Source organism: Canis lupus, chromosome 6 (assembly GCF_048164855.1).
Source record: "Canis lupus baileyi chromosome 6, mCanLup2.hap1, whole genome shotgun sequence".
Classification (NCBI taxonomy): domain Eukaryota; kingdom Metazoa; phylum Chordata; class Mammalia; order Carnivora; family Canidae; genus Canis; species Canis lupus.
Window position 1 is genome coordinate 61,451,358 of NC_132843.1, and position 25,536 is coordinate 61,476,893.

The window sequence follows — 25,536 nt, forward strand, 5'->3', positions numbered from 1 at the left end:
CTAGTTTCATATTATGGTGGTCAGCAAAGATGTATGATAGGATTTCAATCTTCTTAAATTTATTAAGAATTGTTTTGCTGCCTAATATGTGATCTATCCTCAAGGATATTCCATATGCACTTGAAAAGAATGTGCATTCTGTTGTATTTGGATGAGATATTCTATATATCTCTTAAGTCAATCTGGTCTAATGTGTCAAAGACACTGTTTCCTTCTTGATTTTTGCCTAAACAGTCTGTCCATTGATATAAGTGGGATGTTAAAGCCCCTAGTGTTATTGTATTACTACCAATTTCTCCCTTTAGGTACTTAAACATAAAGTAAGTATTAAAGTATTTAGGTATTCCAATGTTGGGTGCATATTTATAATTATTATACTTTCTTATTGTATTGATCCCTTATCATTATGTAATGTCCTTCTTTGTCCCTTGTTAAAGTCTTTGTTTTACAGTCTATCTTGTCTGGTATAGTTGCTACCTGGCTTTTTCTCCCTTTGCTTTCATTTGCAAGAAATATCTTTTTCCATCATTTTACTTTTGGTATGTATGTCTTAGGTCTGAGGTGAGTCTCTTGTAGGCATCAGATAGGTGACTCTTGTTTTTCCCCCTTCCACCACCCTATGTCTTTTGATTTGAGCATTTAGATCATTTACATGTAAAGTCATTATTGATAGTATGTACTTATTGCTATTGTGTTGTTTTCTGTTTTGTAGATCTTTATTCCTTTCTTTATTGCTCTTGTGATTAATTAGTTTCTGTAGTGTTACATTTGGATTTCTCATTTTTTTAATGTATCAATTATAGATTTGGGGTTTGTGGTTACTGTGAGGTTTATATATAACATCTTAAGTTCATAGTAGTCTCTATTAAATTGATGGCCACTTAAGTTTGAACATGTTCTAAAAAGAACATTTTTTACTCCACTTCCATGTTTTATGTATATGTTGTCATGTTTTACTCTTTTTACTCATAATTTTCTTCTAATGATGGCTTTTCCTTTCTTACCTCAAGAACTCCTTCAATTTTTACTTGCCTGGGAAACTATTTATCCAATTCTAAATGGTAATACTGCTAAGTATTTTTGGTTGCAGATTTTTCTTTCAGCTCTTTGAATATACCATGCCACTCCATTCTCACCTACAAAGTCTCTCCTAAAAACAATCAGCTGATAGTCTTATGAGGTTTCCATTGTACATAACTTCTTGCTTCTTACTGTTTTTAAAATTCTCTATCTTTAACCTTTGACTTTTTTAACTAGGCAAAGAACTTTAACTTTGTTTCAAACTTTATTCCCAGGCTCCTTCAGCTTATTAGCTGCAAAGAATGAATTATGCATAAGTAAAAACTGCAGAGTTGCAGTGCCCAAAGGGCTTGCACTTAAAAATATTAGAGATCTAGATTGCAACAGATACATGAACAAAATTTAAAAAGTGGTCATAATGTAAAACAGCAGCTCCCAGTAACATCTTCAGGTTTTATCTTCTTCAGAAGTTGACTCAATTTGGTTTGCTTCATTCATGGAAGCTTCATCAAAATTCTCCACAAGATCTGGAGCTTTATCATCATCATCCTCTCTGGTAGCAAGTGATGCTTTTCCATTCACAGATTGTTTGGACAGAGCTTCAGCCAGACTGTTAAAGGAATCAGACTGTCTCTACCAAGTTGATTTAAGATACTGGGTAGCTGTCAGCTGCTTTGTCTCAGCACAGCCTATAATGGTGAAAGTGTTTGCTGCCAGGGATGCCTGACCTTTAGGGTTGTTAAAGTGGATCACTGTTCCCTGGTTTGTGAACACATTCACTTTTTCAATACCAGAGATAGTTTGTCCCCAACTTCTTTAAGAAGAACTGAAGTTCTCTATCATCTGCTGTAGCCATTCTATGAACTACCTTCTTTCAGTGAGCAGTTCCTTTCCCACCAACGTGCATGTGTGGCAAGTTTTTCTTGGTTCATGATAGTTTCTTCCATCTTGTTGGAGTGGAAATGGGGCCCCATGGGGGACTAGGATTGGTGCTCAAGGGGTCTTGGGTAGACCAGCTGAGATTAGGTGCACACATGGGGACACAAGATGGCCTAACCTTTGACATTTTAATTATTATGTGTCTTAGTGTGGCCCTCACTTGAGGTCATCTTGTTTGGAACTCTCTATTCTTCCTGAACCTGGATGTGTTTCCTTCCTCAAATTGGGGAAGTTTTTAGCTATTATTTCTTCAAATACATTTTCTGCTTTTTTTCTCTCTTATCCTTCTCGAACCTTTATAATGCAAATGTTTGTTCACTTGATGTTGACTAAGTTGATGTTGATTTTTGATTTCCCTCTAGAATATTTTTATTTCAGTTATTGTATTCAACTCTGATTGGTTCCTTTTATGTTTTCCATCTTTTTGTTGAAGCTCTTACTCAGTTCTTCCATTCTTTTCTCCAGTGAACATCTTTATGATCATTACTTTAAATGCCTTGTCAGCTTGTTGCTTATCTCTGTTTAGTTTCATTTCTGAGATTTTGTCTTGTTCTTTCATTTGGAGCACATTCCTCTATCTCTTCATTTTGCTTGACTTTCTTTGCTTTTATGAATTAGATAGAATTAGTTCCTTCTCTTAAACTTGAGAAAATGGTCTTGTGTAAGATCAACCTCTATGTAGACTGTGTGTAGTCACCCAGTGACTTTGGCTTGTTGACTAGAACTACAGCTGGTGTGTGGGTCCTGGGGAAGGCCATTCTGGGGCTTCCCTGGGGGATGGCTAGAGCTGAAGTGGGCATGGGCTTGGTAGTCTTGAGGTTCTCTTTGAAGAGAGTGCCCTAGTGGGGCAGCTAGAACAGAGGCAGGCATAAGGTGGGAAGTCTCAGAATGCTGTGCACCATGGGTGCCTTACAAGCCATCTGGAGCCAAAGTGGTATGTGGTCCTGGAGTGTTCTGGCATGCTTTGCATCTATGTCACCCTGGTGCAGTGGCTGGAGCTGTAGTAAACGCTGACCAGGGATCCGTTGGTGTGTACTATGGTGGGGCCACTTTACTGAGATAACTGGGGCTGACATGGGCTAGGGGATCCAGGCTCAAGGAGGTAGTAGGCCAGCCAGGGCATCTGGACCCTGCTCCCATCCTTGCTGTCAAGGCAGAAGGGGAACATAAACTGGTGCTTGGCAGCCCCTCCAACCCAGCAAGAGTTCCAGCATCTCCTCCACCATTTGGTGGGGTCTTAGGACAGTTCCTTCATATTCTAGTTGCTCTTTTAAAGCACTTCTTTTTTTTCCTGTGTCCCAGGGTACTTTAGGCTGATGTGGCAGGCAAGGTATGGCTCCCAGAACGCTGCTCACACCTGTGCTATCAAGGTGGAGGAGGAACATAAAATGTGGTACTTATTAGCAGCTCTGACCCGCAGTACCAGCACAACTCTCTTTTCATTTAGCAAAGTTCTAGCACTAGGTCTGTTATATTTTATTTGCTCTTCTACATCACAGCTTTTTATCAGTACTCCAGGGCATCTAAGGCTCATATGTGGTAGGGGCCCAGGGCTCACTGAGGTAGCAGGCCAGCTATGGCCCTGGACCCTGCATGTATCTTCATTATCAAGGTGGATGGGCGAATGTAAACCCTGGTGCTCTACAGCTTGACAGACCCAGGGAATTCCAGCAGATATCTTACCATTTGGCAGGGTTCCAGGGCTAGTTCCTTTATTTTGTAGTTGATCTTTTAAACTATAGCTTTTTTTTTTTTTTTGTGCCCCAGGGCAAACAGATCAGCTCAAGTCCCCTGGTACTATTCCTCCCTGCTGCAATTGGTAGTATCAAGGTGGGAGTCCCTTTCATCTGGTGTCTCCATCTCTCCTGCCTTTCTTTCATCTTTTTATTGGACTGTTGTTCAGTCTGCCCTCAGTTTTTCTTTAGGAGGAATTGCTCTATGAATAGGTGCATATTTGATGTGTCTGTGGAGGAGGGGAGTTCAGGGTCTTCTTACCTCACCGTTCTTAAACCAGAGCCTGTACCAACTTACTTTTGATATTAAGACTCATTTTTAAATAAATACATTTTAATCTTAATCAGCGTGACCACACATTAAAATTCCTTTAGATTCCCTTCTCACAAATCTCTTATAACTTTCCTATATTCAGATTTTGTCCCAAGTTTTTTCTTTTTTACATAACCAGCTGCATGTTAGGATAGGATTAGCTTTTTTTCCCTCCAACCAAAAATACATTCCCATTCCTCATACTATCTTCTATCAAAAGCACACATTTTACTTTTCTTACATATGGAGAGGTTTCCTTTATTATTTTTCAGGTTTAACAACATATATTAATTAGAATTTTTAACCCTTAGAAATTTAACTTCTGGTGAAATCCAGAATGAAACTTCTGGTATAATCCAGTAAGAATTATAAATCTGTTATACCATGAATATATTTCTAGAAACATGTGCTTCTTTATAATACAATCTTTCAATAAATAATAAAAAATAGTGACAGATCCAAATTCACCTTTAATTTCTCTGAAATAAGGAAGCCAAAACAGGTAAACCTGTATTTAGTAATTAAAATTTCATTTTATCGCATTTGGAAATGATCTAGATATTCAATGAATTTAATTCGTCACTTAATAAAACAAAGTTTCAGGTTATAAAAAACATTGGGAAACTATTGAAAAAGTTTACATAAAAGCTTCTTAACTTATTTACACTTAAATCGATTTACTTGTTCTTAACAATTATACATTCAGATCATCCACAAAAACTTCATGACATATCAGATAAAATAAATCATTCTTGCAAGCTATTTTGTTGTTGAAAAATTTTTATAATATGAACTTATAGTCTGCTCTATTACTAAAAGTTTTCTTTTTAAATCTGTTAACTATAAGATCTATTTTAATTAACTCAAAAACCCTAAATTACTTTTAATACCAAATATTTTCTCAGATCATATGAATCTGAAGTTTATTTGGATTAAATATGTATTTTATTTTTGAGTTATGAATACTATATATTTATATACTAAATGTATATAAATGCTTAGTTTTCTTTAAGCCAATTAAATAGAGCTCTTTTACAAATTAATTTTGGTAATTCCATCCAGGGATAGAAAAATATATAAATGACATGCACACATATACAGATAGACAAACACATATCACAGTTTTGGTTTTAAAACAATATAAAACTCAGTACTGCTATATGCAGTAGTTGGAATAAATTAAGTTTACCCAGATGATTGAAGTTTTTGCTATTTTTGGAGAGGACTTTTAAGATTTGTATTTGTCCTTGGAAGTAATCTTAAGGAAACTGTGGTCCAGAGTTTGGGCAAGAACACTAATTTTACTTTGTATTTTTAACAAGGCCTCTTTTCCACCCCCCACTCCCCCCACACACACACTTTCAGGCTAGCTGTGGACTGTGTTCACTCTTTAAAGACACAATGAAATTTATAACTTCAAGGGACAGAGAAGAAAGGTGAATTTGACCTTTTTTCTAGATTTGCATTTCCAGTTTTGTAAAGATTTGCAAGTGGATTACAACCTGAATACCAAGGGACTAACCCACCTTTCTAACTTAACCTTTCTAATGTCTTTATATCTAACCCACCTTTCTAACTTCATTATATCAAGGAATCTTAAAAGACTTATGCCTTTGTAAATCTGTGTAAAGCATTCTGAATACACAATTCAACCTTTGCTTCTATCAGCCCCCTGAATATTGGCCTTTAGCTGATTATTTGTAGGAGGGCCTAGAAGAAATTTTGGTCGTCTGCTTTCTCTGTTAGGGAAGTATTGTGAATGGTCACAAATCTTTCTAATTTTTCTCCAAATTTGGTAGGATTTTCTGAAAGTGGAGGTAAAAGATGAATTTCTTTTTATGGGTGGTGGAGGGGAGTCTAGGATATCTGCAAAGGAAATTGCATGAGAATGTCTGAAGCTGGCAGAGCCTGATTACAGAGCCTTGAAAAGTGATAGGAATTATAAGGCCCAGTTTCTATTAAATTTACTTTCTGGCTTTTAGCATTTACCTGAACAGCAGTAAACATTGGCCTAAAGATTAGACCAGAGTGTAAATCTTATAGGAAAATGCAGTTGGACGCCAGATTTTGAGAAAGGGAATTTACATTGAATTAGACATTAAGATGGAAAGACAGATCTGTTAAAATTTTTTTTTCATTCTTTAAAGGATCCATCATCTGGCCCTGATGAATAGAATCATATTAATCTTAATAGTGACTGAAACCAATAAACATGTTTTTAATGGAAAGACCCTACAACAACTTTCCAGTCTTATACCAAGAGGTACCACTGGCCCTCCTTAATCAAAATTTTACTCCCCAAAATAGTATAAGAAAGCAAAGGCCTTCATCGCACAGGCAGTAAGAATGATGTAGTCAAGATAGTATCTCTGCTATCCTGTGCAAATGAGACCTCTCCAGTCAGACATGCTAGTCCATGACACTGAACAGGCACTAGTGGAATGGTACATTCCAGCACTGACATAATAAGCAACAAAACTTAAGATGAAAACTGTGCTTTATGGGGAAACTCCCCTGAGAGCTGGAATGGCCAGAAAAAGAATACTTCTTGTAACTGCATGTCTTCAAACCTCAGCTTTTTTGGCCACTCAGATAAGTGCATCCTCTGGATGGTAGAGACTAGAGAGTATTCTCACTAGTTACATAGCCAAACTCTCAAGGGTATAAAACAAGACCAAAGGAAAATCCCCATAGATTTTTTTTTCATTAGAAGACCCACAGCAAAGTTTGTTTAAACAGATGCTAGCGTGTAAGTACTATGAACTCACCAGTCTCTAAGGCTAACTCGAACAACAGACTTATAAGGGCCTATACTTGCATTCTTTTCCTATGGTAATTCCTTTTATGAAACAGTTATTCTGTCTCCAGAAGGTGAGTTATTCAAATCAAGAGCAGTCCATCAAATTTATAGAAGTTGCTAAGCCCAAGGAACTACTTACACAAATATTTTCTTCAGCTAATCTAAATTAAGACAAGCATTCTCCCCATGCTTGCTCCATTAGATACTGTAGGCAGAGAGCCAGGAGGCTGATGCAGTAAAGATTCTTACCTTCTGCCAGCTGTATATCAGATGTGCTGGGATCTCTCAGCTATAGCAGCCTCAAAGCAAACAGTGTCTAGCCTGGGAAATTTATCCTGCCCCTATGCCAACTGGTGGGGAGGAAAATTTTTTTTCTACCTTTCATGATTCTTCTAGCTGGCTGAAGGGTTAAACTGACATGAGAAGGAGAAAAAAAAATCAAATTATGTGTGCATAGAGGCCCAATGTTGAAACTGAGACTCAAATGAATGACTAAGGCATGAGGTTTTAAAATGTTTTAGACAAACAAATATAAATCTGTGAGGAATGGACAGGACAAACAAAACTTATATTCAAGAGTTTCAGTTAGTAAAGAGTTCTAAACAAAATTTGGGCTGTGGTAATAAATTGGTAAAAGTAACACAGTTTGTTTATGCAGACTTTTTCAGCCCTAAATTACCTGTTTCTTTTTTTTTTAATAATAAATTTATTTTTTATTGGTGTTCAATTTGCCAACATACAAAATAACACCCAGTGCTCATCCCGTCAAGTGCCCCCCTCAGTGCCCGTCATCCGTTCACTCCCACCCCCTGCCCTCCTCCCCTTCCACCACCCCTAGTTCATTTCCCAGAGTTAGGAGTCTTTATGTTCTGTCTCCCTTTCTGATATTTCCTACCCATTTCTTCTCCCTTCCCTTCTATTCCCTTTCACTATTATTTATATTCCCCGAATGTGGGAGCTGCCAAATACATCAATCAATTAATAACCAAAGTTAAGACATACTTAGATAATAATACACTTATACTTGGTGACTTCAATCTAGCGCTTTCTACACTTGATAGGTCTTCTAAACACAACATCTCCAAAGAAACGAGAGCTTTAAATGATACACTGGAGGAAATGAGTAAATTACCTGTTTCTAAGGATAAGGATGCCTCTTCCTGATGCAGGGAGGATACCTTTCACATGGGAGATTTATTCACTGCTTTCAGGAGACAAAGGAAAGTCACTGGCCATTTTTAAAATAACTTCAAAATAATTAATATGCCACTTTGGAAACTTTTTGTGTAACCTTCTCTGGGCCACTACACTGATAAACCTGGGACCCCATTAGGTAGCCAAACCAAATGGATCCTATCGCCAGTTTAAATGCTGCTGAAAAATTTTCAGGGAGAGGGCTCCCTCTGCTCTGGAGGCCATATAGCTAGTTTAGAACCACCAGTACTACACATCCCTGAAAACCTTAGGCTGGGAACTGCACATGCACAGGCCACACAGGTCAGGGGAGCAGGGGACCTAATAAAGGCAAGTGTCAGGAGAAGCTGGGTCATAGGAATGGGCTGTAGTGGGGGGTAGCAGGCATCTGCCTAATTGCAAGTTCTAATCTCCATGAATGTGCATATTCCTCCTGAAGGGGTGAGCTACCTTCACTCTGAGGCCATTCAAGGGATTGGGGAACACCAGAGCTCCGTTAGGTCTGAAGTGGCCCTTGTAGCCCAAGGCCAGGTGACAGGTCTTGGTGGGCATAGGCTACATAGGTCAGCATAGCCAGATACATAAAACTAGGCAATATTGGATGAGGCTGGGTCACAGGAGGGGAGTTACTGGGGATACAAGGCATCAGCCTTAATGCATAAAGGCCTAACTACCCACTGTGTCATATTCTACTCGAAGACAGAGCTGTAGATTTTTCAATTGACTTGCAGGGGAGAAGCTAAAATGGCAAGACAGACTATCCTCCATTTGAAGACACTTTAGGGTCCTCATTCCTAGAGAACCATGAGACCTCATCAGGCAGCAAGAAGACAATGGTAAATATGCCTAACTCCCTCACTGTACCAAAATTACTCAAGAGATGATTTAAGGGTGATACTTAATTTCTGAAGATCCCTGGAATTCTAATGAATACTTAGTCCAGACAAAACTTAAACTCTGGATGTTGGCCTGATCACTCAATTCAGTGAGTTATATCCTATATTAAAAAGAACAACTAAAGAAAACATTCCAGTGCTCTTCTTAGGAGCATTAAATAACAGATGTAGAGAAGAAAGGCTAGCATAGAAAGTAACCTCCAATATAAGAAGAAACCAGACCCCATTATTCCTAAGGCCATGATTCTACACCCCAGGACAAGGATTATTTTAACCCTTTGACCCTGATAACTTTAACTAAAAGCTAGTCTCATGAAACCAGACAAGACTATAACAAATGAGAATATGAAACCAATCAGAGTCGCTGAAGAGCAAGCTTATATCAGACAAGAAATGACAAAAATTAGAATGGAATTCTAATAAATTCTAATAAATTTCTTAGCCATTAAGAAACTCAATGGCTTTTAGATTTATGGTCCAAAATAAAAACATGATCCCTACAGGAACAGAGATTGTACAACTTGAATTCATTACCACTGATGCTAAATTGAATCAACACCTTATAGCTTTTGGAGAAAATAATACTAATTTACAAAGATCTTTGTTTGGGTAGCAGGAACCTAGAGATTAATATGGCCTATACCTATAGGTATATATGATCCCTAAAACATCTCTATGGAAAACAGCAAGGGAAGCTACTAATATAATAATGAAATTGGGACTATTAACTATGATTAATGATGGAGGTGGACACCTTCACCATTACTTGTGGGAACAACAGAACAAATTAAAAAAGTCTAAAAGCTGCCCCCTGCAAGGCAGAGCAGCATTATTTATAGTATTTGCAAGTCCCAGAAACACAGGACTCATTGACTTGATAAAGAAGAACTGAGGAACTAAGTCAAGATAAAGACTATGGCTTTAACACACACATCTACAGACAAAGTAGTTTGATACTTAATGTAAATAGACCCAATCAAATAGACCCTATAGACCTACATTTATAAGGCCCTTTTAGCCCCTTAAAACATTTAGACCACCACTTTTTAAAACAAGTTATATAAATAGAAATCCAAATAGAAACCTCAAAAACTACATATAATCTTAGAGAAATGGAAACAACCAAACCTTCAAGGAAATAGACCTACAGAGAATAAAACCACATTTGGACTCACTAATCCATTTACAATACATATGAGTTCCTTTATGAAACCTACTCCCATTAAGACAAACCACTGATTGCCAGAGAGAGTAAACCCTATGAACTCCCCCTAAGGACTCAGCAGGCCACCCATAAGCTATACTGCCCACATCAATAGAAAAGCCTTTTGTAAATAAAAATAACTAAAATAAACCATGATGTTGTTAGATACAGCTTCCCAAGTAACATTGATACAAGGATATCCTACTAATTTAGAAAACTCTTCAACAATAAAAAGGGACTATTGAAGAATTAGGAGGAAAATTAATCCCAGGAACATAAGAATCTACATTCCTTTTTTTTTTTTAAGATTTTATTTATTTATTCATGAGAGACACACACATAGAGAGAGAGAGAGGCAGAGGGAGAAGCAGACTCCATGCAGGGAGCCCGATATGGGACTCTATCCTGAGATTCCAGGATCATGCCCTGGGCCAAAGGCAGACGCTCAACCGCTGAGCCACCCAGGCATCCCAAGAATCTACATTCCTAACAATGGAAGATAGACCACCCAGTAAAGCTGAATGCCTTATAGGCCCCAATTTAGAAAACAGTCTTGGAATGGATGTAATAGGATACACAAAAATCAAAGTAAACATTCAGGAACTCCTACATAAGTTATTATGCTTACTATTTTGCCATATATTAATCCAATCTGGCCTGTTAAAAAGCCAGACAGGTCACACAGATTTACAATAGATTTATATGCATTAAACAAACAAACAAACAAACAAAAAACCGCTCTCCCCAGATTGAGGGATCACTCTTAGATATAGGTGCTATCATTAAACAGTATCACTGCTGAATCTAACTGATTACATAGTGATAGTTTTATTTGACATGTTCTTTGCTATTCTAATTGATGAGAATAGCCAACTCGTGACTGCATTCACATGGGAAGGCAGACAATACTAGTTTACTAGGGTATCACAAAGATACCTTAACAGGTCAGTAATAGCCCACAACCATATAACACAAAACATTCAGGCCTTTGATGAAAACGCAACATACATAAACCAGCATCTCCCATAATAATGACTTCCTTACGTATGATAAGTTGAAAGAACAGAAAGGGTCAAAATAGTTAATTGAATTCCATCCATCTGAGGAGAGTCACTGATCTAAGTAATGTCCAACGACCCCATATTATAGTAAAATTTCTAGGCATGAGTTGGTCCTCTGAAGGCAGAAAAATATCGGAACCACTCTTAAGAATACAGATTGCCCACATGAGCCTTTCAATTGGCTGGCATGCAATCTATGAGGCCCTACAGAATACAAATAGTCATTAGATAAGTGATTGAATAATTTGTTAATGAAACTCAGAATGAGGTATATCTTTGGCAGTAGCTAATGGAAGAGTTCATTGGCCAGGAACATGTTGGGGAAATGACTAGAAAATGGGAAATAAGAACATAGGGTAAGGATACATGGCAGTCTAGCACTGGCTGACATCTCCCTATTCATCACACATGTCTCTGCACATCAAAAGGACAATGCTGAGGTAATCGAATTTAATAAACAGGTAGACAAACTCACTAGGAAACGTAAAGAGCTAAAGATTCCTAATATTTAACTTTAAAGGGAGAATGATTCCTTACTCATGAAGACATCAACTCAAAACATAACCACACATATACAGGAAGGGGAATGCAACATACAACTTGAAACCACAGCTATGTCAGTTGAGAGTATGGAGTCATTACCAAACAGATCATGCTGCACACATGGCTGTAGAACATGGTTAGAGAAAAATGTAGGTGTATACCTACAAAAAATCTCCAATTTCAGATTAGGAAATGTAAAGAATTGCCAAATGTTTAAAGCATAGGTCATGAATGAATTCTCTAATAAAAACGCTAAAAGACTCTTCCAAATTATATAAGTTGATTAGATAAAACCCTTACCTATATCGGAGAGTAAACTATATGCATGCACAATTGTAGGCACATGGTCAGGAATATGATTACCCAATCCTTGAAGGAAAAATGATCAAAAGTCCACCATCAGCATTAGAAACCAGGATTGTTGGCTATAGTATCCCAACCATCATAAAATTAGATTACCCAGTTCACAGGAGAGCTAACATAAAAAAATGTGCTAAGGAAGAAGGCATCATGTGGAACTTCTATTTACCCTACAACCCAACTGCCTCTGGATTCATTGAAAGGTGTAATGGCTTGCTCAAGCAAAAGCTTAGGTTGCTTCTGACAATCTAAATAGAAAAACCTGGACTAAACTAAAATAAATATCTAAACCATATATATGAAAAGGCTGGGAAAACCCCTATTGTAATCATATTTCAAGCACCCACAAAAGTAAGCATTAGCACTAGCAATGGCCCAGAATACAAATTAAAAGGAAAAGTATTACTTTAAAAAATGATAAAATCTACTAGGTGACTGAAAGAAAAGGTATATTACACCAAGTTAAAGAAAATAAGATGCCTTTATAAAAATTTCAGGCATGAGGGACTCCAAGTTTTATTGTATTGACTCTAGATGCCTAATATTTAGTCTAGCTTGATTCAGGGCTTGATTGGGGAAATACTGGCAATAATGTCTATAATAAATATAGATGTCTTAAAATAGAACAAGAAATAAATATTTATAGGACACTACAGTTTGCAGACATGAATCTGCTATGCATATTTAATCCTACAAAGGTTATTAAACTGGTCAGTCCAGCATGCTGCCTGCCGGCTGTTCTGGTTTGTCTATTGCTCACTATTGGATACCATACTCATTGCAGCTGTGGCTCATGACAGCTTTAGCAATAGCAGCTGTACCACCATTCCAAAGTGGAATGTTACCTCCTGATCCAGATATAACTCCATTGTCTGTGAAATTCTCTACTTCCTCCATCCTGGCACTTTTTTGCAACTGAGGACACACCAGCGTCATCATATCACTAGCATACCCTAGCCCAACTCTCACCCCACCCTTCACTGTCAGCACCATCTACTCCCTGGGAAACCTTCAGTCAATGGAGAAACTAAATACCTAGGGAAGCTGAAGAAGTGAAGGCCTCCACTTCAATCTCTACAAGAAGTAACAAGGATCCTGAACAACATGCCCCCACAGACACAGACTTGGGACATGATGATTGGCCTGAAATGCTAAATGGCTCTTGGTAGTATAGCCCGGCATACATACCAAGACTACTAGCTACTGGCTTTTGTACTTTTCTCTTGTTTTACTGAATTGAGTGTAGCATTGGACCTGTGGCAGAGACCCTGTTAAAAATAACCCTAATTTAGGGATGCCTGAGTGGCTCAGTGGTTGAATATTTGCCTTTGGCTCAGGGCATGATCCCTGGATCCTGAGATCCAGTCCAACATCAGACTTCCCATAGGGAACCTGCTTCTCCCTCTGCCTATGTCTCTGCCTCTCTCTCTCTCTGTCTCTTACGAATAAATAAATAAAATCTTTAAAAAAAAATAACCCTAATTTAATTCCCAATTTACTTGGTGATCTAACATTTTGTCAAAAAGCAGCTGCTGAATACACAGAATGGGCAAATTATATTTTCAAATATAAATAGGCAAAAAAAAATGATTATTTACTGTACTCTCAACTTACATTACTTAATCCATTGTGATCTATTAGAAATGAATTGATCCATGGACTCTGCCCAGACTTTAAAAGAACAGGAACACCATGTAAGGGGTAAAGAAGACACACAGGAAACATAGTATATAATACATATTGTTATCCTTCATGGTATACTTCGGGTTCCTATATTCTATCACCGAATTCTACCCTAAAAATATGGGAATCTTTGCTAATAAAAATTTTCCTGGTCATATTGGAACCTATTATAGTAGCCAATACCTTGAAATTTAATATACAGGATTTTCAATTCAGATACAAATCCCCAAATTGTACTCCATTTTATCCACCTTCACTTATGCCCAATTTATAACTTATACCAAAAACAGGTTCCCTCAAATGAAGGGAAAACCTTATAGATCATGTTATGCTGGTAGGGATTTCATTGGCAGAACAACGGCAGCCACTTTTTTTGCAATTCCAAATTGATCAAATAAATTAAGAAAAATTTTGAACCTCAGTTTAACACACGCAATGAATGACAGTTTTGTTATAGCTGGGTACAGATGGATATGATAGGCAATATAAATGCATTTCACACTGAAGCAGGCAGAGCAGTAGAAGTTGGGAGAAAACACTAAAAATAATGAAATAGTAAGAAAGGATTTTAAACATGTTTCTCTAAAATTGTAGATGGTCAATGTTACAGGTAAGATTTGGTTGATGTGGGAAATACTCCTAGAATAGCTATAATTAGGGCAATGCTGATCTGAGATCTGATCTCATCTGAGATAATATACAACCCAACCAGAAGTCAAGTAGATACCATGCATCCTAATGGTGATTCCTTGGGCAACTATAAAATGACTATTGTTATTTAAAGGAGGAAATAAGACATGGGCTACCACACTTCTGGGTTCTGTTATATCAAAAGGAGAGTTGAGGGCCCAAATAGCCCCCTTACACTAGAAGGAAGACATGTTCCTAAGGATGTGTTGTTGGAACAGAACCAAAATACCTTTATTACTACTAGAGTATAGATGTGGACACAGCTATGGTACAGGTACCTAGGACTATGGCCCTGCTGCCTTCTCAACCAGGAGAAAGCTGGACCAGAATATTGCTCTCAGCCAAATCTTACCCCAACCTATTAAAGTCAAGGGAAAAACAAGGAACATGGCGTGAGGGAATGTGTAAAACTAGACTAAGTAGTGAATCTGACCATAGAAGAAAAAGAATATTGTTTGTGGTCAAAGGAAGATGAAAGAACTATTGAAATAACCAGAGAAATATTTCACATTGAATTTCCTAAAATCTAATAAATGTAAATCCTATGTTAGAACATTTAAGTAAAGGCATACTTGGGAGATGAGATTAATAAATAATTTGGCAGGAACTGAAAAGAGAACAGAAACCTGTATCCCCTAAAATAATGATTGCCTTGAATTCTCGTGTTATGGCAAATTAAACATGTACTTGATAGTGTGATGCAGGCCTGCACCCCCTGAAGCTTTATAAAAGTGATTTTTATTTAGAAACATGTTTGTCAAGAAAGTTAAACAGAGTGGCTTAAGAAGGTTAAGTTGTGGTCATTTGGCAACCGGATATGCTATCATGTTAGAGTTCTTTGTTGTAATATTTGGAATATGGTCCTTAAACTGGTCATTAAACTATGGTATGAAAGAATGTGTGTCAAATAAAAATACTCCCAAAAGATTAAGCGATTAAGATTGCCAGTGGTGTAGAATCATGAGGTGGTGTGATATTTTTATGAGCTTAGATTTGTACTGGGCGTTAGGCCCTTAGTATTAATTAAAGTGGGAAAGATCTGAAATCCCAGGTTGGATATCATGTATTGGCTTAATATGAGTTAAAGTTGTCTTAATATAAGAATGGTTATAGTTAATTAAAGTTGTTTTGATATGAGAATGAAAAAAATGAAAAAACAAGAGTGAAGAAGTTGTGTCAGGATGTCATTTCATCTGTTCTCACCCTTTAGAACTCCATAGCTCAGTTTATGAGGGGCTTTGCTGGGGATTTGTTAATAAAAACCTATGAAGGGATGCCTGGGTGGCTCAGTCAGTTAAGTATCTGCCTTTGACTTAGGTCATGATCCCAAGGTCCTGAGATCGAGCTCTGCACTGGGTGCCCTGCTCAGTGGGGAGCCTGCTTCCCCCTCTCCCTTTACCTGCTGCTCTGCTTATGCTCTCTTGCTCTCCCTCTCATTCTCTGACAAATAATAAAAACCTATGCAAGGGGACATCAGACCGCAGAGTCTCTGGGGATGAGGAGAGAGTGCTGGGTCTGCACAAGGCCACACTTCTCTGATCTAAAATAGCTCTCTGAAGGCCATGGGGCAGTTAGCTCCCGCCTGGTAAAGGCGACTCTCTGGGTTGCAGTGGCAAGAGCTGTGCAGTCACCTGGTGAAGAGGATCATCCAGTCCGTCAACACCAGCACTGTCACACCTTAGCAACGTGCTCTAGCACTGACAGCAGGACCTGAAACTAGGCAGATGCCAGTTACTACCAGTAGCCTGCTCCGGTGACCTGGCCTTGCTCGCCATGGCTCTGTTCCAGGTCCCTGGCCACCCTGACCTCCATGAGAAGCTAGAACCCTACCAACTGCTCTTGGCCTGCTGGGGCTGTCCGGGCCTATGAATCCAGGGTCCACCTCTAAGCACCTACATTGCCTCAATGGTGGAGGAAGCCCGCTTTCCAAAAATCACTTAGTGGGGACCATCAAAATGAGTCAGTCTCCACAGATACTTACTATTTGAGGGAAACTGGGCTTCTACAGCAATCAAGGCTCTCAGGTGTCTTTTTGGGGGGGTGAACATGTGGGCCAGCCTCTGCCCCATCCAGCCGTAGTAAAAAGGACTCCAGATTTCCCGAGCTCTACCTTTATGGGAAATATGGGTATTTGTAGAGGTTAAGGCTTGGAATTAAGCAGATGTCAAGTACCTCCAATAGCTGCCCACCCCCAGCCCCAGTTTATGTCCCAGCCTTGCCAACCAATGCCCAGGTCCCTGGCTACACTGACCTCCAGTGCTGGGCACAAGCAGTTAGAACCCTAGCACCTATTCTTGGCCAGCGGGGGCCCTCCAGGCCTGTGGATCTAGGGTCCATCTCCAACCTGGCAGGACATCGCCCTGTTCCAGGTCCCCGAGCACCCTGAACTGCACCTCCCATGGATGCACTGTTTGCACCTTGTCAGCCAGACTTTGGCAGGGAGTGTGGACAGGCCTTTTTAGGCAGTAGCTTTTAAACTGTTGACAAATTATCCCCATTTGTACTGGCTGCCTACTGAGGTCCAGAACTTCTCTAGCAATTAAGGTTCCCAGGTGTTTGTTACTGAAGGGTACCCTGGCCACCCCACCCTGCCTCACCCTGGCACGATGGTCCATTTTTTCCTGGTTTGCCATCAGGAGGAATGTGCCCATTTGTGTGGAGTAAGACTTCATATTAGACAGATGCCGGGTAACCTCAGTAGAGCACTTCTATGACTCTGCCTTTGATGCTCACTCTGTTTCAGTTTCAAAGTCTACCCTGTTCTGCATGACCTGTACACAGGCAGTACCTATCACCCAGAAGCCAGCCTCATGCAGACCCAGCACTCCAAGCCTATGGAACTCCAGCCAGACACAAACTAGCTGCATAGTCTCCAGCATGGACGGACCTCACCTTCCCCAAATCAATCTAAGCTGACAGCTATGAATGGGCCATAGTCACTCCCCAAGTGGACTTGCTATCTGATGGGTCAAGGACCCTAGAGAAAGGAGACTTTCAGGCATTTCCTAATGGAGGACACTCTGTCTTGTTTGCTTCTCCTTGGAAAAGCACCATTTCCTTCAGGGGGAATATTCCAGAATGGGTGAGAAGTCCTGGCCATTAGGCCAATATTTTACATACCCAAAAGCCCACTCCTGTGTCCCACCCACTTCTGACATTTGCCCTGTTGTAGGTTACTAACTACCCTTGCCTGCATAGCCCACACAAAAACATTATGCACCCCTTCAGCTGCTCTTGGGCAGCTGGGGCCTTCCAAGCTATGGGGGTAGGGCCCACCCCCAAATCTATATTGCTTCATGGATAGAAGAAGACCAACCTCCAATATGGCTGAAGCATCAGCTGATTGAGCAACAGTCCAACCCTATGTGGAATGACTGCCTGAGGATGTCCCAAGCTTCTGCTGCAATTGAGGCTTCCATGTGTCTCTTAGTGGAGGATACCCCAGCCAGCCTGCCTGACCATGTCCTCACAAGACAGTCCAGAATCCTCCAGCATTATCTTCAGAGGGAATATGTACATTTGTGTAGGTTAGGGCTTGGACTTAAATAGCTGCCATGAACTCCCCAAGAGCCCATTCCCATAACCGAGTGTCCCCCAATACTTGCTCTGTTTTAGGTCTGCACCTAGCCTGACCAACATGGCCAGCTAGCTTGCCAGCTTTGGGAAGCCGTGGCCCTCCACACCTGTGGACAAGCACCTGTATAGATGTTAGGCTCAGAGCATCTTCAGATAGAGAGCAGGCAGTGACAATCTGACAGTTCTTTCTGGTTTATAGTTTGAAGGTCTCTGGTGATCTTTTGGAGTGGCCCACAGAGCAGCAGGCATGAAGATTGTCTACATATGAGCTGTTGTGATTTTCCTGAAGTTTACATAAAGTCATTCATATTCCATTTTCAGAGCTTTGGGAAAAAGGGAAGTTTTAGTTTTCAATGATTCCAAGTCATAAGGATGGGAGAAAATAATAAATTTTATTTTGGAGAGTTGTAACCAGACAATGGAGGAAACTGGAATTTGTAATCTAGTCTAGTTTATAGGTGGGAAACAAAACCTCAAGGACAAAAGAACCATAATCTAATACCTATAAAGCTGTGTTACTGAGACATAATTTTTCCCTCTGAAGTCACTCTATTTTCAAAATCAGTCAGATAAAGACTAATTTGTAAGATCAGTTTAGTTTTGGTAAATGTGATCGGATTATTTACATAAATGCCACAAGAATAGCAATTGGTCATGTATGCTTTATAAAATCTTTGCTGGAACTTTTCATAAGGAAACTTCAGATTAAACTTTTAACAGCCTCTCAAGACTAAGCAACCAAATACCTGTCATCAGTCTTTACCTGAAATATCTATAGATTTGGGTTACTTCTCTTTTCATGGTCCTCAAGATATCCTGATATCCAAGGCATCTTGCACCTGCCAGGAAAGAGCCTCCTTTACTTGCCTGATAAGGCTTCTGGGAACCCTGTAACCCAGGTATTAGGCTGTTTTTCCAGGGGCTTTACTTGGCTCCATAAAGTCAACTTAATTCCTGAGAGCTGTCTGGCTACATTGGAGTCCATGTGTGTTTCTCTCAAATATGATATTCCAGTCAAAGCCTCAGTAATATAACCAGCATTTCCAACTGTGTCCTGTTGCAAGGAGAACAGATTCTTGTTGAATGTATGCAAATAAATATACTGCCATGAAAACACAAGAATAATTACTGTTTCTGAATTGCGGAGGGATCAGGTAGGGAGAAGATTATTCTTTTTTTTAATATTTTTATTTATTTATGATAGAGAGAGAGAGAGAGAGAGAGAGAGAGAGAAAGAGAGAGAGAGGCAGAGACACAGGCAGAGGGAGAAGCAGGCTCCATGCACCGGGAGCCCGACGTGGGATTCGATCCTGGAGACCCAGGATCGTGCCCTGGGCCAAAGGCAGGTGCTAAACCGCTGCGCCACCCAGGGATCCCAAAGAAGATTATTCTAATTCTGCTTCACAAAGTTGTAATTTACCAAACTACTAGAAATTAGCTTAAAAAACATTCCCTTAAAACTGGAAAAACAAAGCATTTAAACAAATCAGTAATGTTTCAAACAAATAGTCATAAAAATTTTAATTATCCTCTTTAGTTTATTTCATCCCAAGTAATTCTTATTGTGCCTCATCCTGTTCTTCCTGTTAATTCTGGAAATTCTTACCCACTTCAATTTTGTGACTTCAAGTTATAACAAACATGTATTCTTGAGTCTTCTTTATGAATCTCTTTGAAGATGAAGCATTTTTGCAGGAACACATTTGTAAAAGCATCCAAGTAATATATCATTGTCTATAAATGACAAAACACTTAGTAATGGCCATGATTAAAGATCTGATTCAAGTTCATTGCAGTGCAATTGACAAGGAAATTTAGTTATTTGTGTTATACAAACAGAAGATACTTAGATAATTAGAATTACGAGAAATAATATACCAGGATTAATATGTGGAATTTAAGAAAAAAACAGAGGATCATAGGGGAAGGGAGGCAAAAATGAAAAGATGAAATCAGAGAGGGAGATAAACCATAAGAGACTCTTAACTCTACAAAACAAACTGAGAGTTGCTGGAGGGGAGGGGCCTGGAGGATGGGGTAACTGGATGATGGGTATTAAGGAGGGCATCTGATGTAATGAGCCCTGGGTATTATATGCAACTGATGAATCACTAAACTCTACCTCTAAAACTAATAACATTCTGTATGTTAACTAAATTTAACTTAAAAAATATAAAAATAAATAAAAATCCATACCCCCAAATAAATAAAATATATAAACAAACAAACAAAAAAGAATAATATGCCAGGACATACTAGAGTCTTAGGAATTTTATACTTTCTAGAACTCATATTTCAACAACATATATTCACACTAATATAATCAAAGAAGGTTTAGCATAATTTATATGATAATGTTTCCCATTTAATTTAACATACCAAATAAGCCTAATTAGTTTAATATTTCTTTTTTACAAGGAGAACAAATTCTTTCAATTGTTCCAGGGACCCTTTAGAAAACCTCAAACTTAGTTTGTTGTCTTCTTAGAGTTTGATTTTGGGAAGTCTGTCAAATCAAAAGGTTTGAACATTTGATTAAATCAGACTATCAATTTTGAAACATTACCTAATTATTTATTTAACCAAAGTGAAAATAAAAGATTTCAAAGGCATGTGCAGGGATGCCTGGGTGGCTCAGTGGTTAAGCGCCTGCCTTCGGCTCCCACATTGGGCTCCCTGTGTGTATGGCCTGCTTCTCCCTCTGCCTGTGTCTCTGCCTCTCTCTCTGTATCTCTCATGAATAAATAAATTAAATCTTTAAAAACAAAAAAACAAAGGCATGTGCAGAAATTTATGTAGTTGTAAGCAAGGCCTCAGGTCTTGTATTTTTAAGAGGACTCAATTTTCTTAAATAATCAAAGACCTGATGGTAAGGACATCATGAAGCACAAGAGATTATTTTGATAAAACATAAAATCTTTGTTTTCTAAGCAGATAACTTAAAAAGGTAAAAAAAAAAAAAATCCAAAAACCTTTTACAATCCCTTATCAAGAGCAAACCAATAATTTAAGAGAATTATTAACAAAGTGTAAACCCAATTTTAATGTTACACCAGTGTACTTTTGATATTAAAACTCATTTACTGGGGCGCCTGGGTGATTCAGTCAGTTAAGCATCTAACTCTTGATTTCACCTTAAATCATGATCTCAGGGTTGTGGGATTGAGCCCCATGTCAGGCTCCATGCTCATGGCAGAGACTGCTTGTTCTCCTCCCTCTGCTTCTCCCCTGCTTGCTTTCTGTCTCTCAAAATAAAATCTTAAAAAAATATTAAAGCTCACTCAGATTTATTCCAATCTTAGCCAGTCCTGACCACCCATAAAATTCCTTTGCAAAGATTCCTTTTTCATAAATCTTTTACAACTTCCTTCTTTACACTTGATTTTATGTTTTCCCTCTTTTCTAACCTCTAAGACAAAATTACTTTCTTTTTCTCTCAATAAAAATATATTTCTATTCCCCATACCTTCATTTACTGAAAACATACATTCTACTTTTCTTGCATATGGAGATGATGTTTTCCTTATTTCTAGTAGCTTTAAGCACATATATTAATTGGAACTCTTAACTGGTAGAAACTTTAATTTTTAGTGAAATCTAGTAAGCAGTTGTGAACTGTTATGCCAGCATTTTTTGATGGCAAATTTATGAACACATTTTATAATTTCTAGAACTGTTTATCTTCATAGTACAACCTTTTAATAAAGCATAAAACATGTTTACTAACAGACCCACATTTTAGCTTTAGTTTCTCTGTAGTAGAAAAACCCAAAGTGGATAAACCTACATTCAATAATTAATGTTTCATTATTTTATCTTATTTGGAAATTACTGTATTATTCAATGAATGTAACTTAAGTCATCACTCGGCAAAACTTTAAAGTTTCAGGTTATCAAAAATGATTTTGTACCTATCCCTAAGTATGGATAGCATAAAACATAGTTGTTACTAAAAAGATGATCTAAAAACTCTTATTCCACTTACACCTATCTAAACAATTTGCTCCCAACAATTATGTATAGATCACTCATGAAAACTTCACAAGACATTAAACAAAATCAGTTATTCTGTTGTTTTTGCTGATAAATTTTGTAACAGCAATAACATAAAGTTATTTGATTAGAAACCTGGGTAGGATAAAAGTATTATATTTAATGTTGCTAACTCTAAGGATGTGTTTATTTCTTAAATTAGCTTTAACCTTAAATAAGCTTTAATACCAAATATTTTCCAGATCATATAAATCTGAAATTCATTTGGATTAAGTTTCCATTTTATTTTGGAGAATTTTTATGAATACCAATTTAAATAAGCACTTAATTTTCTTTAAGCCAATTAAATAGAGCTCTTTTACAAATTAATTATGGCAATACCACCTGGAGGTAGGAAAATAGTGTATCTGTAACATACATGCATGCAAATACATATAGACAAATACAGAGACCTTATAGATTCTGTTCTGAAATAATATAAAACTCACTAGTTTATAAATAACAGTTGAAATACGTTAAGTTTACTTGCTTAGGTGGCTAAAGTCTCTTAATACTTATGGAGAAGATTTCTAAGATTTGTATTTGTCCCTGGAAATAATCTTAAGGAGGCTGTGCTAGAGCAAGAGGCCTTTTAACTGTTTCTTTTTAAAAAAGGTCTCTTTCCTTTTTTTTCTTCAGTTTCAGGTAACTGTGGGCTGTGTTTATAGTTCAAAGACATGATAAGATTTATAACATTAAGGGAAAAAGAAAGAATTAAAATTTGCTCTGTGTAAATCATGTAGGGAAAGGGAAGTTGAAAAAGAAATAAATGGTGCCAGATTGTGAGAAAAGGATCTTATATCAGAGGTGGACATTAATTTCTGTCTGACGTCTAATTTCCATTCTTTCAGGTTGTCACAGGAGTCCCTAAGTGTAGCATTTAGATTAGTAAAGGAATTGTTATACGGAAAGAATGCAGGCATAGGCCCTGTCAGCCTGCAGTTCAAGCCAACCTCACAGACTGGTGTGTTCATGATTCTTGTCAGACTGGCATCTGTTTAGACAAACTATGCTGTCGGTCTCATATGTAAAAACTGGATGAAATTTTACTTTCCTTATTAGTAGCCTTTCTATTAATAAGACTATTGAGTACTCTCTATGGAAATTTCTTTTTTCTTTCAAATTTGGCCAATTTAAAGTTTCCATCATCTGGCCATTGACAAGTGGAATCTTGCTAAGGCAAAGGCCTTCATCATACACATAGTAAGGAGAGGGTGGTGAAAACAGTATCTCCAGTTTCCCATGAAAATATAAGATGTCTCTAATCACAGACTTGCTAATCTGTGACACAGGGAAGTCACTACAGTATTGGGATTCTTCTAGCACTAACAAACAATAAATGTTAAGATGACAAAGGTCCCTCATGGGCTGGGACCTCTTAAATTCCCCTGAGAGCTGGCATGTCTAGACAAAGAGAGTGTGGCTAGTAAGTGCACATCTTGAAACCCCAGTCTATTTGACCAAGTTGCACAGGTAGGTGTACCCTGTGGATGGTGAAGACCAGAGAATATCCTTCCTGGTAAGAAAGCCAAGCTCTTAGGACATAGAACAAAATTAAATGAAAACCTCATCCAGATTTAACGTAGAGGACCCCCAGCAAAGTTTGTTTAAACAGACACTAGTCTGATGAGAACCTTGAGCTCATCAGTCTGTGAGGCTGGCTGGAATAGCAGGCTAATGAGGCCCACGTCTGTGTTCTTTCCCCATGGTAATTCCTTTTTATGACAAATGACACAAAAGACAAACAGTGACCATCTCTGGGAAGAAATGAATCATTCAACGCAAGAGTACCTTACCAAATTTATGAAGGTTGCTAAGCCCAAGGAACTAGTTCCACGAATATTTTCTCTTGATGATCTAAATTTAGAGAGAGAAAAAGGACTCTCCCCACTCTTGCTCCATTAGATTCTTCAGGCAGAGAGCTGGTGGGTGGGGTTGTTGACATAGTAAGGATTCCTACCTTCTGCTGGTTTTTGTCAGATGTCACAGTGTCTCTCAGCTGCAGCAGCGTCCAGCCAGGGAGGTTTATCCTGCCAATTATAGCAACTTTTGGAGAGGAAAAACATTTCCCTACATTTCAAAGTTCTTCCATCTGGCCTAGGATTAAATTGACATGAGACAGATTAACAAGAGAAAAACAAAAACGTTTAACTATGGACAGAAGCTCAATATTAAAATTGAGACCCAAAGAAATGATAAGCAGCCTTTATACTTTGTAGACAAATAATAAATCTGTGAAGAATTGACTGTATAAAGAGAGTAGAACTGACAGTAGAATAACAGTAAGAAAACTTTTGTCTGGGAGCTTTAATTAGTAAGGAATTCTAAATAGAATTTGGGCGGGAGTAGTAAATTCATAAAAATTACAAGATTTCTGGGGCTGCATGGTGACCCAGTCAGTGAAGCTCCCAACTCTTGATTTCAACTCAGATCATGATCTCAGGGTGGTGAGATTAAACACTGTGTTGAGTGGGCACTTGGTAAGGAGTCTGCTTGAGATTCTCTCTCCCTCTGCCCCTCCCCCACTCTCGCTTTCTCAAATAAATCTTTTTTAAAAAAGCAACAAGGTCGGTCGATTGGTTGGTCTATTTACTTATTTGTTTGTTTATTTATTTATTTTAATATAAGCTTCTTCAGCACTGAATTACCTGTCGAGTAAGGTCATCAAAAAGACATGACTGCTAATAGACCTATGAGCTGAACTGGGCTCTTGGAGGTTCCTCACCCCCTCTTCTGTCCTTGGAATGTGGGTTCCACTTGCCTTTCCCACTCCCAGAGGCTGCTCCAAGAGAGCCTTGAGATAGTGATGTGGTGTTAAGAACTCCTGTACTGTATATGTGACTGAACCTAGTTAGGGCCTCTTTATAAACTTTTAAGATTTGGCAGGCAAATGGGAGGATCCTTTCCTCTTGCTGCTACCCAAGCAAGGTAAGGCTCATATGTAAGTGTTCTTTGTTTATGAAAGCTGCCATCTGCCTACTTGGAGTGGTCTCTTTCTTTGGTCTCTCCCTACCCTCTGCATATGGGGGCTGGTTTCAAAATTATACCTGGGAAGCTCTCAGGAGAGCTATAAACCAACAATGTCTCTGATGACAAGGATGTCTCTGTGCTTCCTGGTTACAGGGAGGATACCACTGACATGGGGGATTTATTTCCTGCTTTCAGGAGGCAAAGGGAAATTTGGGTGTCCTTCTTGCACTGGCTGTTTCTTAAGTAATTTTAACTCAAAATAATAAGTATGCCAAGGTGGCATATTCTGGGGCAGCCTACTCTTGGTCCCCACATGCATGTTTGTGTAGGTTAGGGCTTGGAAAAAGGCAGATGCCATGGTCCCCTAAGAAATCACCCAGGAGACCTAGATTCTCCAGACATGACCCAATTCAGGTCCCTGATTTCCCGGACCTGCAGCAGCCCATACATGGGCAGGCTGCTGCCCATCATCTACCCTTGGTTGGATACTCCAGTGCTATGGAGCTCAGATGAGTCCCCAAT

The 25,536-nt window shown here is 38.5% G+C and overlaps 1 long non-coding RNA gene across 1 annotated transcript; it reads right to left on the minus strand.

The window, feature by feature from the left end:
• Positions 1–1,284: 1,284 nt before the first annotated feature.
• Positions 1,285–23,974, minus strand: LOC140635737 (uncharacterized). Its single transcript, XR_012033081.1, has 2 exons — positions 23,841–23,974; positions 1,285–3,316 (listed from the first exon to the last, which is right to left on the minus strand). It is a non-coding gene; the product is annotated as an uncharacterized lncRNA (long non-coding RNA).
• Between the last annotated feature and the right edge of the window lie 1,562 nt (positions 23,975–25,536).